Source organism: Anabrus simplex, chromosome 8 (genome assembly GCF_040414725.1).
Source record: "Anabrus simplex isolate iqAnaSimp1 chromosome 8, ASM4041472v1, whole genome shotgun sequence".
Lineage (NCBI taxonomy): Eukaryota > Metazoa > Arthropoda > Insecta > Orthoptera > Tettigoniidae > Anabrus > Anabrus simplex.
In genome coordinates, this window is record NC_090272.1 from 19,598,016 (window position 1) to 19,612,303 (window position 14,288).

General features: G+C 39.2%; 1 protein-coding gene across 4 annotated transcripts in view; it reads right to left on the bottom strand.

The window, feature by feature from the left end:
* Positions 1-14,288, bottom strand: part of LOC136879062 (uncharacterized) — a 535,518-nt gene that overhangs the window by 260,480 nt on the left and 260,750 nt on the right. The gene's annotated exons all lie outside the window — the stretch shown is intronic.

Sequence of the window (14,288 nt, forward strand, 5' to 3'; positions counted from 1 at the left end):
AGTAGCAATTGGGCGTACCCTGGGCAACGTCAGACCGTATTACGAAATATGCTGACGGCAGATCCTTTCAAATCCAGAAGCAATTGGACCAAAAGAGGAACTCCTCCATAATCTGTGTCAAGAATTCCAGTGTGATATATTGTGTATCCAGGAGACCCTTAGGGATACATATCACAGAAGACCTAAGGTACAAGGCATGAACCTTGTAATTGAGAAACCCCATAGGTGGGCATTAATTTCATTGTGGAGTTTTAACTCCCCTATGCAGTTATCAGACTGTGCCTCTCATAATGGGCTTCTGATGAGTTCACCTGCATACACCCCAGCGTCAGTGGGTAGGGTCTGAAACAGAGGTTTCGTGTTTGCCTCCTCTGCATCTACATTTTGGGATCGCCTGTTATGGCTTAGAAATCCGTATTCTTATTTTCTACTGCTTAATCGGTGTTCTCACTGTTTTTAAAGTTTAATTCTACGAGGGCGTGTAAGTTCTGGTTGATGCTGCAATCTCACGGCTATAGTAGGAACTATATGTCGTCTTATTCTTTGACATTGCTCCGGCCAATCAGCGCTTGGTGTCGGCCATTTTTTGAAATAGTCCGTCTCCGGAGAGGGCGAAGCGAAGCGAGGAGTCGCTGCTTTTCTATCATGCCGAGAAGACGGTGTACCGAGCTCCAGGCAATGCATTGGCATAGTATAATGGACTGTGGATAGTGAATTTAAAAGGATGTAGGGTTGTGCTCCACACCCTCGGCGTACATCTAATACATCCTCGTAGTGCGTGATTTTTATTTTACCTTGAAAACACCAATTTCTACGGTAAGGAGCACATGGCCTGGCCATGTTGTTTAACTTACCTACTGCTGGAACTACAAACCAACCTGTAATTCAACCTTTATACTTATTTGTTGTTTTCATCGGTGGTGAACTGCTTCTGCGTTTACTTAGGAGAAATCTATCAATCAGCAAAATAAGTGATGCGTTCCAGAAAATTTGGTGGAGCATTATTTGATAAGTGAAAATGTACTACCCTTTCAAAAGTAACGTATCGGGTTGAAAAAGATGTTAATTTGTTTGTTTAAAGCATCTAGCGTGTAATGTGTCACCACAAGAAATTTGAATGTTTCTAAGGGAAATTTGAAAAGAGGTATAAATGTAAATTATTATTATTATTATTATTATTATTATTATTATTATTATTATTATTATTATTATTATTATTATTATTATTATCCAAGTAATGATGTTACTGCTGTTCTGAAATTTGTTTTAAAGTGGGGTAATACATGGGAGTTCCAGTAAGGATTTTGGTGCATTTTCGGGTTGTTTTAAATTTCTTTTTCTGCTTTTTATTTAATTCCGTTCCTTTTGGGGGTTTTCCCTGGTTTTCGGGATAGTTAGTTCCATTATTTTGCCTCCATTTTGCGTACCATTGTGGGTCCACTAACGGGATTGGTTCTTCCTGATTTAACAATGGATTATGGTTGCCTTGGGGACGAGGTTGTTTTTCTGAGAGACGTGATTGTGATGATGATTTTTGAAGGCTGGGAGTCGCCCCTGTCGTAGACTGTTCTGCCATTTAATGAAACCGTGTTGTGTGTTTACTGTTTCTTGCCCCTCATTGCTCTCATTCCCTTTCCCTTCTGGTTTTGTTGTGACGGGTTTCCTTTCCCTTGAATATTTTTGAGTAGCACATCCTGTGCTGGACCTTCCACTGTATATTGGTTACCCTATAACTGATGTGAAACGAAAAAGAGAGTGTTCCATCTCTCAGCAAATATCTGTGAGAGCAAAGAAAGTTTTTTTTTCTGTTTCTTACAAGATGGTATTCCCTAAAAATGAATTATTTCCCCTCTTAAGAAAGGATCTGTTGGTTGTTGAGAAGGTAAACTGAAGTGTTTAATTGTAACATATCCTCCTTTAAAATGTTTCTTGGCGACCGGCTTTTTGGTGATTTAATTTCGTTATTTTAGGTTGGTTCAAAACTTGAAGGTACCATTTAAATTACCTTATTTTATTTCTTACCGTCCGGCGGTTTTCAAATAATTTTCTTAATTTACCTTTAGGTGTTTCTTGGTATTTTATTTGAAGTTTCCTGTAGTTTGGTGAGGTCTGTTTACCTTATTTAATCCAATTTAATTTAATTTACTTTAATTTTAAAGACCTCTTCATTTTTATCACATGTCAATTGGATTTTAGTCAGTTTCTGGTACCTATCATTTTGGTAAACTACTGCGAGGATGTCTTGTTTTTTTATCTGTTAATTTTGAGTTTCATTACGAAATTTTTAAAATTTGTTTTAAAAGAAAGTTTTGTCTTGATTTCTACTCAACATTTATTTTGGCACACTGACAGTTGGTAGCTTGATCCACCCGTTTGTTTTCTACCACCTGGAGGTAAGTTCACCTTTTCCTATTTACTTTATTTATGTTCTGGGTGTGTAGTGTATGTGACGCTTCCTATTTGTTCCTCTTACACTGGATCTTGTCCGGTGTAGTGTAGTTTTTTACTCTCAATCAGCTAGTTTGGTACCGGGTTACCTAGCTGGTGGGACAGGTCTGACACATCCCACTCTGATGAGTCTAGTGTCAAACCTAAGACAAAATGCCGGTTAATAGAGCAACACCTGAAAAGCCATACATCTATTGGTGGAAAAATATATAATTTTCTCCATGGGAACTTAGAATTTCCAGTGCAGTATTTGTTAAGCATGGCTTATCGGTGCTTTCTACAGCATGTACTGAGGAGGATGATATTGAAATCCTGTGTGTTAAACTGAACAACTGTGTAGTCACCTCAGTATACAAACCACCTAATACAATATTCATCTTTAAGGAACCAACTAATTTCCACAATCAGAAAACTAAGTTCATCTTAGGGGATTTCAATAGTCACAGTAATGTTTGGGGATATGACCATGATGATGAAAATGGTGAAGCTGTAGTAATGCAGTGGGCTGAATCCAACAACTTACGCTTAATTCATGACAGTAAATTACAACCATCTTTTAACAGTGAACGCTGGAAACGAGGATACAATCCTGATCTGATATTCACCAGTGAAGAAGCAGCTTCACAATACCACAAGAGTATTGGTTCCCCAATTCCAAATACCCAACACAGACCTATTGTATGTCAGATTACTGCAGCCGCAAGACCACAAATAGTTCCATTCAGAAGACGATACAATTTCAAGAAAGCAAACTGGGATATGTTTTTTGAGGCACTAGACAGCCTTGTGTTGAAAATACACCCATGTCCTGCGGCATATGATGATTTTATAGTAGCCGTTCAGGAGTCATCTCGTAAATCTATCCCACGTGGATGCCGTACCAACTACATTCCAGGACTCAGTAAATACAACATCTATTTGTTAGAAGAGTACATTAAACTCTTCGAAGAAAACCCTTTCAGCGAACAAACATCACATGCTGCTATAAAACATACTCAGTCTTTGGCGGAAGGTAAGAAAACTTGGTGGATAGAAACGATAGAAGGGCTAGACATGAGCAAAAGCAGCTATATGGCATGGAGATTACTATGTTGATTAAGTAATGATCCAACGCAAAGGAAAACCCATGCAAACATTTCTCCAAATCAAATAGCTCAACAGCTTTTGAAAAATGGTAAAACAGACAAACAAGGAAAAGGACCCAAGATTCAAAGACAAGAACATCTGGAAACTAATGAGCTCTCAAAGCCATTTTCACGAAATGAGTTGCAAAAGGCCATACAACAATGTACGAACAACAAGGCAGCTGGATTAGATGATACAAGAATAGAGCAAATAAAGAAATTTGGACCAGCAACACTGAAATGGCTTGTGGAACTCTTTAATAACTGCTTAAGGCAGAACAAGATTCCAAAAATATGGAGGAAAACTACGATAATTGCTATCTTGAAACCTGGGAAAGAACCTTCTGACCCCAAGAGTTACTGGCCGATCTCATTATTGTGCCATCTTTGCAAGATATTTGAAAGGTTGTTATTGAACCGCCTATCACCAAAGATTGACAATTTACTCATACCTGAACAGGCAGGCTTCAGAGCCCAGAGAAATTGTACAGCACAAATAACTCACTTAACACAACACACAGAGGATGGGTTTTGAGAAGGGCCAGATCACTGGAGTGGCATTTATTGATCTCTCATCAGCTTATGATACAGTCCAACACCGCATAATGCTTCACAAGAGCTACAGCTTGACCCTGGATTTTGGTTTCACGAGAATAATTGCCATCTTATTGCATAACCGAAGATTCTACGTTGAATTCCAAGGAAGTCGTTGGAGGACCCAAGGGAATGGTTTACCCCAAGGGTGTAACCAATACTCTTCAACATTTATACAAATGATCAGCCCAGACCTCATGCAACCAAAAGTTTCATATATGCCGACGACCTTGCTTTAACGGTACAGACAAGCGATTTTGAAGAAGCAGAACAGATGTTTACAGGAGCTCTAGAAACCTTTTCTGACTACTACAAAAAGAACCACCTAAAGCCAAACCCACAAAAGACTCAGGTCAGTGCTTTCCATCTTCGAAACAGACAAGCAGGAAGAAAACTGAAAGAGACTTGGGAAGGCACCGAATTGGAGCACTGTTTTACACCCAAATACCTTGGAATTACCTTAGACAGGTTCCTCACCTACCGACGGCATTGCCTAAACATCAAACACAAGGTGTCAGCCCGTAACATCATCATTCGGAAACTTGTTGGTAGTAATTGGGGTGCTGAACCTCTGGTGGTCCGTACTTCTGCCATGGCACTTTGCTTCTCCGCCAGTGAATATGCCTGCCCAGTGTGGTATAAATCTGTCCAAGCAAAGCAAGTAGATGTGGCACTTAATGAAACTGCGAGACTAATTACTGGATGTTTGAAGCCAACTCCAGTTGACAAACTGTATTGTATGGCAGGAATTGCTCCTCCTGATATACGCCGGGAAGTTGCCGCAAATGCCAAAAGAAAAAAAGTTGAACATGAGCTACATCCACTACACAGACATACTCCACCAAAGCCTAGATTGAAATGTAGGAGGAGCTTCCTACAGTCAACATCTCCACTAAATACATCTCCGAAGGAAGCCAGAGAAAAATTGTGGGCAGCCAGAACAAGTCATCTTCAAACATGGACAAAACCAGCTGAATGCTTACCAACCGGACACAACTTGGACTGGATCACATGGAGTTCACTGAACAGGTTAAGAACAGGTGTTGGAAAGTCCAAGGACCACTCAGTGAAATGGGGATATCTGGATGTGTCACCACTATGTGAATGCAGAGAGGTGCAAACTACCAAGCATCTGTGTCAGTGCTCGTGTTGCCCTGATTCTTGCAGTGAGGAGGATTTGCTCGAGGCACAAGGAAATGCAGTCACAGTTGCTCGCTTCTGGGCAAAGACTATTTAGTACCATTTTGGCATGTATGTGTAAAATTCCTTCTGTTATATTGTTACTAAATTGTAGTGTAAAACCAAATCAAAAAAGTTCTATTGTATGCTCCTGACTCGAGTAAATAAATACTTCCATACTTTAATTTTGCTCTCTCTTATCTCTTAGTTTTTCCCAACCGTAATATTGCCACCACAACTCTATGGTCCCCATCAAATGCTTCTCCTGGTAAAGCTGTCACATCCATCAACTTCCTGCGGTTTGTCCTTTCTACCAAAAAGTAGTCATTTACTGCTTTCGTTCTTCTGTTACCCCACCCATATCTCATAATTTTCCTACTGTTTTTCTTTTGAAACCATGTATTCCCCACTATAAGTCCATTCCTTTCACAGAAGTCCACTAGTTCCTCTCCTTCACAATTCTTTTTCCCATATCCATATGGTCCAATGACTTCTTCCTTTCCTTGTCTCATTTCCAACCTGTGCATTCAGATCTCCCATAATAACCACTTCCACACCTTAAATTTCTCTTTCTACTTTCTCCAAGAATCCTTCAATATCTTCTTCCTTGTTTCCAGTCTGTGGTGCATACACTTGTATGAAGTCCATCACTTCATTCTTCATCTTTAGTCTAATCTTCATTATTCTGTCACTCGCACATTCTACCACTTCAACATACTCCTCCAATTGCTTCGAAATGATTAGTCCCACTGTTTATTACCTCTTGGCCATCACTCCAATATAATGTGCATATTTTCCTCAATTTCTTCCTTCCATTACCTTTCCATTTCACTTCACTCAGCTCCATCATTTCCACCTTCTTCTCCATGAAATCTACTACTTCCTCTGCCATTCCTGTCAGGGTCATAAGATTTACTATCGCTATCTTAATGTTGATTACTGGTCACCCATTTCTCACAGTTCCCCCAGAACCCTGAGAACTGCACGTCGCTTTAAGAAGGATGCCCTAACCTTTTTTGAGGTTGATTTCCTAGTACCATACCACATATAGGCTATTATTACGATATGGTCGCCACTCCCACAGGCATTTTATACCTACTGCCAGGTGTTATTTTAGGCCACTCCACTGGTGGTATGGCCACCGATGCCATACCAAAGTCTACCTTCTCCACCACTGATGCCACTGACGTCTTCACCCATACCCTGCGTTGTAAGAAACTCGATCTGACTCCATAGATTCAATATATTTACTGTTTAAACTCAATAACAACACATAATCGTGATATATTACAGACTTAGACAACAACACTAATTCACTTCACAGGTCCAAGAGTCGCCATGATACGATACACAACCAAAAACAAAAGAGCGTAAAAATACTACACAGTTCAAAACAATTTAAATTCTCAACATTTCTCCCACCCTGAAATTGTGGGAATAATTTCAGTCACTTTTATATCACAAATAACTTTGTAGACGTAGAGCAGACTTAACTGTTGATGCGAGTCTACTTCCAACTAGGCAGCCTAATAATTCCAGCCTGGGAATAGTGATGGTCTTAAGTGGGGCTACCCTGGCTTTAACTAACAGTAGCTGCACTGAAACTTCCCGGTCACTTTCAGTTCGTAAAAAGATCACAGCAGCATAAGCGTGTTGGCTAGCATCTACAAAGGTATGAAACGACCACAGATTCCTTTCCTTCACACCGCCCATGATTAATCGAGGAACTTCCACTTCCCTTAAGCAATTTATTTCCTGATAATGCTTACGAAATTCATTAGCGATACTCTCAGGTAATGGTGTGTCCCACTTCTGTTTGACCTTCTTGGTTTCATTTTCTATGCACCATGCCTTCTGCAACAACAGCTTGAATGGGAGAAGTGCTGGAGTGAGAAATCCAATGATATAAAAAATCTTATGTATTAAGGAAAGCAAGATTCTCTTCGTCAATACTTCTAGGAGAGCTAAAAGCTCTGTATTAAATTCAACACTCAGTGTGTTCGATATTCTGTTCCACTGTAGTCCGAGAAACTTTGTGATGTATCCCTTCTGAGTTTCAATGTCCTCCATCGCTGTGATTCCTTCTGTTGAATATTCCCAATTCCTAAGTTCCATTTTTGCATCATTCAGCAGTTTATCACTCTCAGTTCGAAATGTATCAAATTCTTCCTTCGAAGCCACCGATGTAACACAGTTGTCGACATACATCCACTCCAATTTATGTGCTGTTGATTTGTCTTCCTTGCGTACGTTGGTAATATGGTGTTCTATTACAGCACCTAGTATAAATGGACTGCAGGTAGTTCCAAAAACCACTCGTGAGTGTCTGTAAACTTTGATTTTTTTCATATCTCAATTCTCCCACCAAAGGAAATGCAGGAAATCACGATCTTCCATCGCAACCTCAATCATTTGGAAGGCTTTTCAGATGTCTGAAGTAACTCCAATTACGTTCTCCCGAAATCTGAGGAGTACCTCTGGAATTAACTGTACATGATTGGGCCCTTTCTCTAGACAGTCATTCAGTGAAACACCTTTTTCTGTCTTGCAAGATGTGTCAAAGACAGGACGAACAGGAGTTGTCAAGCTTGTTAATTTACTTACTGGCCGAAGAGGAAGATAATGACAGCATCTTTCTAATTCTTCACTCGGTACCTCTTCAATGAATCCTTTTTTCTTCCACTCGGTGAAAATCTGATCGTAACTGGTGAATAGGTTTGCCTTTGTTAGCTTGTCAGTTGTAGATTCAAGTCTCTTCTCTGCAAAATGCTTATTGCCACCAATCTCAGCGTGACCTTTTCTCCATGGGAGGTTTATTATTTAGCGACCACTGCCATCTCTTTTCAAAGTGCTACGGAGATTCTGTTTGACCTCTTCAGTCGTTTTGTCTTCTGCCTGATCACAGATACCAATAGTCTCCAGGTTCGAAAGCTCAGATATGGTTCGCATATCGTCACAAGCCATTGAGATGGTGAGGTTACTCAGATTAACATCAACAGATTGGTTTTGCCTCTCACCAGCCAAAGTCCATCCAAGTTTCATTTCCATGGCTAGGAGTCCATTCTTCAATTGGACTGTCTTTCCTGTGAGAATCTTGGCATATACATCTATTCCTATGAGGAGCTCAATCTCAGGGAAATCATCACCCAAGTCACTGATCCATATCCTCGCCATTTTCAACTCTTGCTACAAGTCCGAAGATCTTGACACTCATGAAATCGACTGACAAATTCTAGGATGATCCCATAACTATTTCACAGTAGAATTGTCCATTTCTTCCTATGTTGATTTTTTATCTTTTGTGTTTAATGTGTTTAAACATGGGTTACTATTTCTTCTGCACAAGGTTCTAGCCTCAACTCTAACTGTACTCTGAAGGAGATAACTTCATTGTGAGCCACAGTCTAAGAATGCTGGTACTGTTTTCTGTTTACCATTCCCTTGTAATTTGACCATCAGTGCTTGTACGACAACTTGATTTATTCAAGTATGGTTAGCTAGATCGGATGTAACTTGAGATGACTGCGTTTCCTTCTCAATCTTACATTCACTCTTCTCAGCTCATGATAAATCAGGACACATAACAGTAATGTGCTTATTTCTACAAAGCAAGCAGTGAACGGAAGATTTGCAGTTTTTAGCTAAGTGGTTAGGTTTTGTACACAAATAGCAACGACCTTTTTCTTTCATTTTTGATCTCCAGTCTTCTATACTCATCTTCCTAGTAAAAGAACATTTATTACTTTCATGAGATTTACTACAGAAAATGCACGACACTGAAGAACTGTTGTTGTAAAGGGCGGCAACAGTAGGAATGGGTCTATCTACAGGGTCTTTATTATTTTTCTTCTCCGTCCTGGTAGAACCTAACCGCTTCTCATTCTTACTTTTCACAGCCAAATTACTAAATCCTGCTTAAGCTAATAGAATCTGCTGCTCATTTTGGACTTCAGTACGTAGAAATTCCATGAGGCACTCAAGTCGAGACCCAGTTTCTCCATTTGTACTTCCTTCTTGTTTCGAGAACTGACTTCTTTGCCAGGCTCGTAATGTCTCTCTTCTGGGAGGCTAGATTCGACTAATGGAAAGAGCCATGTACTTGGGTCTGCAGATGCTAGATTCAAACTACTGAGGGATCGAAGGTGAGACTCTAGCTTGATTAACAAGATGGGTAATGGAAGCTTGTCCTCTTGTGTCGCATTTGAAATCACTAACTTCAGTAATTCCCTGACATACACTTGTAATAGAAGATCCACTCTTCCAAACCGTTCCTGTAGAGTTTGAATGACCTTCGGATAATTTTCTGACGTCTGTGGATAACTAAGCACAATTTCATGAGGTTCAGTTCCTATTTCTATAATTTGCAATAAATACTGATATTTATCACTACCATGCAGACTATCATCTTCATGAATCTTCCTAAATTGTGACCAAAAACTTAACCACTCACGTAAATCACGATTAAATTTCTTAATTTCAATCTTAGGAAGTTTATAAGTTCTCCTCCTATCCTGACTATGACATGAGGCCTCTTCATGTGCCTCACTTAAAGAACTGTCTGATCTCCTGTGCATCAAAACATTATTCACCTGTACATGTATAACCTCAAATTTGTCGTTATACTTCTCGGAAGTTTCTTTTTCTGATACAATTACTGTCATATCATCACTGCTATCTAAAAGTGCATCCATTATTTTGCTGTCTAATTCACGAAGCTCCGACATTAATGCCTCTAAACAACTGAAATTTGAAGTAAGTGCATCATTAAAATCGAGAGACGTACTTGTTGTGAGGATTCCCTTTATGTCGTTTATCTTCTTTGTGAAGCATTTTCTCACAGGTATCCTACCCTTCTTCAGTTTCTCCATATTTATTACTTCTTGACTAGGACAGGAATAAACTCGCAGCATCCATCACGTCGGGGTCACCACTATGTTGTAATAAACTCAATCTGACCCCATAGATTCAATATATTTACTGTTTAAACTCAATAACAACACATAATCGTGATAGATTACAGACTTAGACAACAACACTAATTCACTTCACTGGTCCAAGAGTCGCCCTGATACGATACACAACCAAAAACAAAAGAGCGTAAAAATACTACACAGTTCAAAACAATTTAAATTCTCAACACCCTGGGCTTAGGCCCTCCATATTTGTGACCCCTGGAGAGAGAGGGTGTCCCAGTATTTTAAAGCCCCCAGGAACTGTTAGAAATGTGTGTTAAAAAAAAGAAGTGGAAATAGAACATTAGAGTGGTATTTGAACACCAATGTTGGAAATATGCGTTTAAAAAAAAGTGGAAATAGAACATCTACAGTGGTGTTTGACCACCAATGTTAGAAATATGTGCAAAAAATGGAAATAGAACATTTAGAGTGGTATTTGAACACCAATGTTAGAAATATGTGTAAGAAAGAAGTGAAAACAGAACATCTAGAATGGTATTTGATCGTCAATGTTAAAAAATATGTGTAAAAAGGAAGTGGAAACAGAACATCTAGAGTGCAGAGGTCCCAACTATTATGGTTTGTCCATAATGATTACGGATTTCACTTCACGATTACGGCATTATGGTCTAAGATGAAATTACGGAAAAGCAACATCAACATCTATATCATCTGATGACCAAGCAGGCATCAATTTTTGATAATGAGATAAAGTCTCTCATAGTGCACTGGCACTGCCAGTGGCTACAATTAGCCTACGCAGTGGCCTCCACGGTATGCACTAGCCAGCGTCTTGGTGGGTGTGCTAGGTACCAACTGATGAGCCCAGCCTAGCACACGGGGGCCAAACGCGGGCAACCAGGAATGAGTTAGCTGGAAAATCTATAATGTCCAATAGCGGACCATTTATATTGGTAAAGCAACATTGTCACGATAAAATTTAATTTCTACGAAAAAAAAGGAAAGAAGTAAAAAATGTTCAATACCTTAGAGCATTACTGGTCAACCCTCCTCATTTCAATGTTTGTAAGTTGGCAACTAAACATATTTGGCAGTTATTTGGTCATCACTTCCTTTTCTTTCCTGCGAGCGCTGTGAAATCATGGCCAGCTATATAGACATATACTACTCTTAGCTAGAATGACGGATCAAGTTGGCCGTGAAGTAGGCTCTAATCCTTGCTACTCCTTGCTCTGCTGTTCTCCACTGCGCGCATTCGTCTCTCTCTCTCTCTCTCTCTCTCTCTCTCTCTCTGTTGTGTGCATAGAACAAGTGCTATATTTAGCGCATTTCAATTCTAATTATCCTAGTCGATTCGAAAAGAAGTGATTGGTTTTGTAAAATGAAGTGGAGCAATTGTCAAATTACATCTTCCTCTTGCTTCACGTGTTAGTGAAAACCACGTGTTCTGCAATGTGTGTTCGTGTGATTTCTCTGTGGCTCACGGTAGACAAGATGATTACAGAAGATACACAAAATCAAAGAAACATCACACATACGGTAAATCAAAATGACTAAACCAGTCTGTTTCATCGTTCTTCGTAAAAAGAACTAACTGTGGTGACAAATGCCGAATTGATGTTCACATTTCTTTTGGAGCATAATATTCCGTTATCAGTTTCAAACCATGTTGGAAATTCATTTAGATCAATGTTCCCCGACTCTAAAATATCTCAGAAAAATGGTTGTGCAAGAACTAAAACCTCATGCATACATGGCATATGAGGCAAAAAAGGAAAGACGTGAACTTTGCAAATAACGCTTTCTTTTTTTTGGACTACTGATGGTAGTACGGATTCAAATGCAGTCAAACTTTATCCTGTAGTTGTCACTTTCTTTAATGCTCAGAGAGGCCAAATATCAACTCTTCTATTGTCATTGTTAGGGAGTACCGACAATAAAGGTGATGGAATTTTCTCTGTTATTAATAGTGAATTGTCTTCTTTAGCCATTCCATGGGAAAATTGCATTTCTTTTTTATCTGACAATGCATACACAATGATAGGGGCAAACAAAGGTGTTGCCAAATTTGTGAAGGACAGGCATCATTCTGTTTATGTCCCAGGTTGTTTATGTCATCTCATACATATCTGTGAACAAAAAGTAGCAGCCTAATTACCAGTCAACATACAGAACTTTTTGGTTCAGTTATATTGCTATCTTGATAAGAGTTCTAAAAGGCAAAACACGTTGAAAGTATATCAGGCTGTTTGTGGCACAGAGGGCCACAAAAGTTTGAAATATGCCAGTACCCACTGGCTCTCGCTTCTTCAGTCTATTAATAGAGTTCTTGAGCAGTGGGAAGCTTTGACACTCATGATTTGTAGTGAGACCCACCATAAAAATGAGAGCACCAAGCAGTTTGAAACTGAAATCTTTCATACAAGACCCACACACAAAACTGTTTTGCTACTTTCTTCAGAGTACACTTCCTGTTTTTAACTCAGTGAATATATTTCTGCAAAAAGATGCTCCAGCCATACATCTTCTTAGGAGGAAACTTACTGGTCTTTTAACACCTATTGGTAAGATTTGTTCAGCCATGTTCTATTCAGTCAGAATCTACCTCCCTTTTGTGTGTTGAATTCAAGCAGAAAGCCAATGAGGACTTGGTAATTGGAACAAAAGCTAAGGCACACTTGAATGATAATGACTGTGATGAAGAGATGTTTTATAATTCTGTAAGAGGCAGCTTGCAGTTACATTATCAGGAAATTTCCCCTTGATGATGAATTTCTTCATCACGCTGAAGTTGTAGACACCTATCTCAGAATGAAGGTTTCTTATTCATCTCTTGAATATTCTGTTCAAAGATTCCAAACTTTGGCCAAGAAAAGTGAACATGACAAACTTTAAGAGGAATTTGCAGTTTACCAGTGTGATACTTTTCCTGAATATATTGTACATGGACCTAACATTGATGTGAACTGTGGCAACATTGCAGAGCTTAAAAATGAAAGTGAACAAATTAAGTCTAAAACCTTAAGTAAAGCTGTATTTGCAGTACTAAGTTTACTTCACAGTAACTCTCCCACAGAGTTCAGTGCTGGTAGAGGAAAAATCAGACAGAATTCAGGCCTACAATGGAATCACTTATGGTTCTGAAGACGAAAATATCATCTCAGGGGGAAGTGTGTTCCAAGAAAACCTACACTGAAAAGCAGCTGCTGGGTGCGAAACAAGCTACAAAGAATTTATCGCAGAACTAACAGGTAATGAGCAAATTTTATTGTGTAATATGATATACAGGTAAACCCCGTTATACGCGGATTCATTATACGCGATTTCGCATATACGTGATTTTGGTTTTAAGTCTAGTGATGCCATCTGTTAACAGTACGTAAGAGCTGTAACGCCTTAAGATGGGTACAGACATGCGTGCCAAATTCTGTAACGTACATTATGTCGCACGTCAAGGTTAAAAGGGGACAAGCGTATCTCTACACGCATCATCTGTCGTGTTGTCGAGACGTGAATCATCAGTTCTGGTCAGTAGTGCTGTAAAGTTGCATTTGACAGGTTTCGTATTTAAGACGCTGGGTACAAGGAAAGAAATACTGCCTGTCGAAAGAAAGAAGCGTGTACCAAATTTGTATAAGCTAGAAACCAAGTGAGAAGTTTTGGATCGCTATGAGAAAGGTGAGCGTATTGTTGACATTCAACGTGCTTTGGGAGTTAGTGACTCCACTGTGAGAATCATTCGTGAGAATGCGGAATCAATTCTCGAAAAACTATCAATCTTCCACTAACTTAAGTGTGACTAGAGTGACCAAATCTTGCTCGGAAGCGATGGAAAGAATGGATTGGATTGAGCATCACAACCAACAACACATGCCTCTCTCTGAAGCTGCTATTCAAGCTGAAGCCAAGAGCTTGTAGAGTTTAGTTTATTATTGTATGTTTCAGTGTTAAATGTTTAAGTGTATAAAATTTATATTAAAATGCATTTCAGAAACATGATAATGGTTATTTTTTATAACAATACTAA